Raw genomic sequence first — 6,675 nt, 5'->3', positions numbered from 1 at the left:
ACATGTTTCAAACTATCTTCTCTCGGTTTTAAGCCCTTCACTCCTCCAGTCCTATTGTCTTTCTGTGTGGCTCTTCTTCCCTCCTCCTCCTCTTCATACACACCCCCACAGATATCAGGTGTGCTACCTGAGCCCCGTATCAATAGTTTATCACCCTGRGGCATCCAATCTACAGAGTCTCCCATGGAGAGTTGTGGTCACGACTGTATCAGTCTGAAGGAAGAGGAGAAATGTCTGAGGCAGAACAAAGAGCAGTGTCGTTTGGATCGGACAGAGTCGAGTGKTTAAAACTGACAACAAAAACATTCTTTTCCTGAATTGTTCTGTATAATATATAATTAAAAGGGATAAATAACTCAGTGCTTCAACAAAACTTGTCTCGTTTAAAATCTAATAAATTAAAACAGGCTGGGATTTTTGTCCTGTGCTGACATCAGGGAACAAATGATAGAACTACAAAGAAAATCAGCATCTGCCTTTTTGTGAAAAGTACTTTAGTTTGAGCAAAACAGGATTTATAAACTGAGTATTACACATTACTTTTAAATGTAAAGAACATTTTACAATCGACAAAATAAAGCAGAACAAACAAATTAAAGGCCTAGCATTACTTTTAAATTGCCATCATATACACCAGAGTTTTAAACTAAGATCCTTATATGTTAGGAAATGACAAAGAGTTGTGGCTGCTTTAGCCAAACTTGAAAATAATGTTATGTCACACTCACAGCATGTTCTCAGCTCTCACCTCATCGCATTTTAGCTCTACTGCCGAGTTGTTGAATCAGTTTCTAATTTAAGGACAAATTAAACCTTGATGTGGAACAAAAGATAGTACAGGTTTTATTTCTTCATGATTCTCATTTTAATTTGAGTTATTATTTTTCTGCTGTGGCAGAGTGGTTAGGGGAGTTGCCCTGGAACCGGTAGGTTGCTGGTTCGATCTGCCTTTCAAGTTGTCTCAGTTGTMGTGTCCCTTGGCAAGACACTTCACCCCCAATGTCTGTGATGAGTGTCCCATCAGTGTATGAATGTGATTGGCACTGATGAGTCTCCAAAGATGATTTGTACATGTTTGCTTTGTAGAGAGTAGAGTGTAGTAGAGTGCTGTGTTAATGGGTAAATAAGGGCACTGGTTGTAGTGTAAAGTGCCTTGAGTATCCTGGATGGATAGGAAGGTGCTACTGTATATAAGTACAGTCCATTTACCATTTTTTAATTTGGTCTTCATGACCTTGCATTTAATATTTTTAAAATTGGACCAAAAATTGATAGAGAAATCTGTAAATGTGAGTCTGTAGCTTTTTTAAAAAAAAACGTATGTAGGAATCCTGATGTTTGGATCTGTTGAAGGAGATACTTCTATACTTTTTGTTCAGACTAAAAATAAATATATAACAGTTACAAAAAATACTACAAATTGTTTTTTCTATTTCAATACCTTATTTTACAGCTTATATTTGGTTCAGGTTTGTATGGCAMTACMGTATGGAAACCTRCACTTGTTGCTTTCTGATCTAGTTTRGTGTAATGTGTGTCTTTAACCACAAGGTGGAGCACTAACTCCATGACTGAAACACTGGAAGTTCTCCCCTGAACAGTGAAATGTTGGAAGAAACAAGTGTCTTTTCAGTTAACGTTTTTGCATATAAATGAGCATTTCTTCTCTAATCTGTCAGAAAGACATATTTTAATCAAACATGTGAGTCTGGCTGCCTCACATTAATATTTACAGACATCCTGTTGTGTTCATACTGCTGACACATTTATTATCAACAGGAAGTGGACATAATGATGTAAAAAATKAGGTCAGAAGGATTTTTGAATCAGGTGGTGGTTCAGAATGGAGGTATAGTCATTTTGTTTTAATTTGAAAAAGATTTAATAATAAAGGACATTTAAAAATAGTTTTAGGTGCAAAATCTTTTATTTTTCTAAATCGCTAAAACAAGTGGGGCTTTTTGTAATTTATCAAATGGAGTTCTTTAAATAAAACAGAAGTGTGAGGTAGAATTTTTTATACATTTTTTATGTTGCTTATCTTGTTCTCGCCCCCTCCCCCACCTTTTCCCCACAGTCCTGTTTTTCTCTCTTTAGTATCCTTCAGGTTTTCTCTCTATCTCAGCGACGGCCCTTTTTGGTTTATCTCCAGTTTCCAGTTTCCCCCCTCTGTCATTATACTGCTATTAGCTTTCCATCCTGAGGCAGAAACACTGACCTTATACTGACCGCTAAGCTGGCCGCTTCGCAGGACAGCACTCGCCCCACTGTTGTCTCTTATCTCTTAAAACTAATTAAATCATGCACACTTAAACRGCATTAACTCCAACTAAAGTCTAARGCAAAGATCTCACACAATGAGTAACACTTGGATCATGTGTTGACTAATGACTCTCAGCTACTAAGCTAGTTCAAAATCTGTAAAATTGGCTGTTTTTTTTTTTCTGTGTGTTTTTATATCAGTTGGATGTAGCTTGAMTGGATTTGATTCCAAAAGTTAATCTATTGTTTACAGTGATTAATTCCTGAAAGTTTTACTAAAATCTATCCAATGGTTTATTGGATATTTTGTTAATAGACAAATATTGACTCTTAGTTGACTCCAGAGCTGCAGGTTGGTAGAAAATGTGAACMCACATTATACATGAAGATCATTTTATTCATTCTTTTCATCAGTAGCATAGGAAAATCAAGTTTGGACATTCCATAATATTGGTTGAGGTYTAGTAGGACATGTTAGTGTGTGGTGTAACATGTTCATTTTACAACTTAGTGCCAAACAGTGTGTATCTGTTCCTTTAGTCTGCTCGCTGCAACTTTTTAAATGCATTTTAAATTCCCTTCTCCTGGAAACTCYTCACCTCACCACCCGTTTTTACCTCATTTTCTCCTTCCCTCCATCCTGGGGAGCAGGTGCACTGTGACAGAGGCACTGAGCTGTGAAATCTCTGCTCCTTCAGACACGTTTCTTGCCTCTCTCACACACACACTTCTTCACTCTCTCTCCTTTTTTTGTCCCATTTTGTTCTTTTTTTAACGTTCCTGACTCTGCATGTTCAAACATTGAGGCWGTAATGTGCAATTTTGATTCATTTGCTTTAAAAAAGAATGAAAATCTTTACAGTTGTGTCAAAGAATAAAAATCTTTGTTTGCGTGTGTGTGCGTGTGTGTGTCTGTGCATATGTCTCTGACCACATCTACATCTTTAATGTCTCCGAGTGAATAATGCATGAACCCTCTGGGCTAGAAGACGCACAGACCTCGCCTCCGCTCGCACCAACCTAAAAAGTGAGCCACAGAAAAGTTCAAATGAAACATTTGTTTTCCCCTCTAAGATTAAATCTCCTCACGTGGAGAACAGAGCGTGGATCAAAGTCAAGCAGTACATTTTTAACCACAGCTACTACCAGCTTCCTGTTTACATGCTGCAAACTTCCTCTCAAAATGAGTTCAGACATTGCATGAAGCAATGGTATTTTTTTATGTCTGTAAGTGTTTGAGTACTTACAGAGTTGACCATTCTGCCTGTCTGGTTGTGCGTACGCCACTAGAAACACTCTTGTGTGTCACTCCTCTGCAGCCATGCATGCTTTAAAGCTCCAATTTGACTTTCAAATGCCTGCACTCTGTCTTTTCAACATGCCCACATACACACACACACTTGCCTTTCCTGAAGTCTCCTATGAAGATGAAGATGTGCAACTGTGCATAATAATGGCCTGACCCACCTGACCAGCATGCCTCCGTCCTCTGCAGCCGTGTATTAAGAATGTTGAAATTAACGGCCTTCTTCAAAGTTGCAAGGGTTCTTTTTTTATATTTTCAATATCTCTTTGCATTTCAAATCATTACTTTTTCTGCTCTCCTCCTTCCTTCTTTGTAGTGAAGGAATAATCAGGAGACAATTGTTCGCTGAATGGTGGGCTATTGCGGCTTTTATGTCAGCACATTTAGGTGAGGTATGATTTCCATCACCTACTTTAAAGCAGCTGATTGTGAGAAATTCTATTGGATTAATTGGGTTTGTGCTTTTAGCGTGAGGTATAACATCTTGGACACACACACACAMAAAAGTTTCTATTTCTATCTTTATGAGGACCGTGAATTGGCTTCCATTCATTTCTGTAGCCTAAACCTAGCCACCCCTCAGTTCACACCTTAGTCCTAAATCTAACCTCTGACCACAGAAATGGTGTTTCACCATATTATGAYGGGCTTTGGTCTCCAAAAGATCTACTGGTCCTGACAAGGTAGGTGTTTATACCAGAAAAGCCATAAAAAGCTAACAAATACAAGCACATATCGTTATTAGGACAGTGTGTTGACTTTCATTMATTTCCAGTCATTTYTGTAGGCTAACCCTAACATCCRGTGTTCCACCATATTAGGACCAGGCTTTGGTTTCCAAAAGGACTATTGGTTCTAACAATAGGTTTTTGCCAGAAAAGGTTCTAAAATGATAATAAAATACAGGTRCACTCACCTACATGCAGGGAGGCAGCCATTCTTGTGGGCGGCTGCGGATGAGTGGGTGTCATCCTCTAATGTGAGAGTTGTTGATTCGATTCCACCCCTATTCAGTCATAGGTTGAAGTTTCTATGGGCAAGACAGTGAACCTGTGTCCCATCAGTGTCTGAGTGTGATTTAAAGCACTGATTGGTCTTTATAGAATGACTTATCTAGATTAGTTTTGTAGAGAGTAGAGTGCTGTGTGGAATGAGGTCTGTAAATCACTTGAGTATCTTGGTTGGATAGAAAGGTGCCACATACAGTCCATTTATTTGGATGTGTAGAAAGAATCAGACGGAACATAGATGGTCTTTGCAGGGTATTGTTGAGGTCTTCAGGGGTTTTTAAAAACACCTCGGATAGTTTGCAGCATACACACGACATGGATAGCAAGATGGTGGCTTATGGTGGCAGCGAAGGGTTCTGGTTGGAGTGTGTTGGAGCATAATGGCAGCATGTCCATGACATAGGACCAATGCCCACAAAGGACCGTGACAAGGTCATGGTAACAACCCACTGCAGATACAACCCAGAGTGTGCTGACCATTTTTCTGTATTCTGGTAAGGTTTGAGAGGACACATGAATGATCTGACCAACCAGAAGTCCAAAAAGGCTGCTTAAAGTAAATTTGAAAGTTACTCAAAGGGCTTGTTTTTTATTTATTTATTTATTTTTACTCCTGCAACAAGTCAACAAGAGACCAAAAACCTTTCCCCCCATTAGGTTTAGATGCACTCTGCTTTTAAATCATTATTTTCCTGGCGTGTGGCTCCACCTGTAAGGTGAGAAAATCTTCAGGGTGGACCATCAGTCCTTCAACACTAATCACTCAGAAATGTGAGTGAATCTTTCGGGACTCGTGTGTTCAGCTCTCAGCCAGAAAATAAGGAAAAGCTCAAACTTTGCATGACAGAAAAAAAAGGTTTAATTTCCTCAGCCTTTTGCTGCAAAACCTTTTTGGCTTTTTTTTATTTTTATTTTTTAGTATTATTACCGCCTGCCTCTGAAGGTGAGCGGTGACATGTTTTTGTATATTTGAGTGTTATAAACATATCTCACAACACTAAATGGGTTTCACTGAAACTCTCAGAAAGTATTCATAAGATGGACATCAAAAACTGATTAACTCTTAAGGTCCACAAAATATACTTCCACAGCTGAATGACCTCAGCRAAAACAAAAAATGGCTATAACTCAGTCAGTTTTACATCCAGTCAGTTAAAAGTCGGTGTGGTTGAAGCTGAGTCAGTTGATCTTTGATTAAAATCTTTGCATCAGCTGTTAGTCAACCCTTTTTGTCTCATCAGACAATAAAAAGATTTTATTCAAACTTTCAGAAATTAACCATGCAACTAATTTTATGAGTTAGTTTAATTCAAGTCGGCTGCCACATCTTATGAAGTTTACGCAGCACAAAAATGGCTAAAACTCGGTCAGTTTTACAGCGATTGAGATATAGTTTGGTGTGGTAGTAGCTGAGTCACTCCTAACAAATTCTCTAAAATGTAATGTCAGATCTGATATATACTGTATATGAATGTGGCAGTATGCCCTGTAGGCTTTGAATGCACCACACAAGTGCCTGCATCTAATTGGTTGTGGCGCTGGCTGCCTGTATATAAAGGGCCCTCCCTCTACCTGTGTGACATGGTTGCCTCCCGGTTCAGACTACTATGGTTGCGGGTGCTGCACGCTAGCCTCAGGCTAGTGGGTGCATGAAGGGTGCGTTTAACGACCCTTGATCCTTTTTATGGCTACCAGAATGAGTCTACCTGATTCCTCCTCCTTTAGAGGAGCTACACTTTAGGCTCAGTGACGCTGCTGTTTGCCCTTTGCTGGTGTTCTGCTGGAGGCCCAATGTGTTCACTTCCGGTTTCCTATCTAGCCGTGTGGTTCTGTGGCCGGCTTCTTACTTGTTGCTGTGTTACACCTTCATCGGCTCCTGCTGGTCGTCATTCTGCCCTGATTGGCTTAGCGACGTTCAGCTCAAAGTGATTCTGTGGGTTCCTCACGTCTGCTGGATGGAACATTAATTCACACCCAAAGTCTACTGATGCTTGGCTACCTGCTACCAGACTGAGACATCTGAATCATTTTTATATATGTATTTTAACATCTTTTAATTGAATGTTTGTTTTCTTAATTTGTTTTTTTGTATTTGTG

The sequence above is a fragment of the Austrofundulus limnaeus genome, unplaced genomic scaffold (genome assembly GCF_001266775.1).
Source record: "Austrofundulus limnaeus strain Quisiro unplaced genomic scaffold, Austrofundulus_limnaeus-1.0 Scaffold45, whole genome shotgun sequence".
Classification (NCBI taxonomy): domain Eukaryota; kingdom Metazoa; phylum Chordata; class Actinopteri; order Cyprinodontiformes; family Rivulidae; genus Austrofundulus; species Austrofundulus limnaeus.
Note: the sequence above shows the minus strand (reverse complement) of the source record.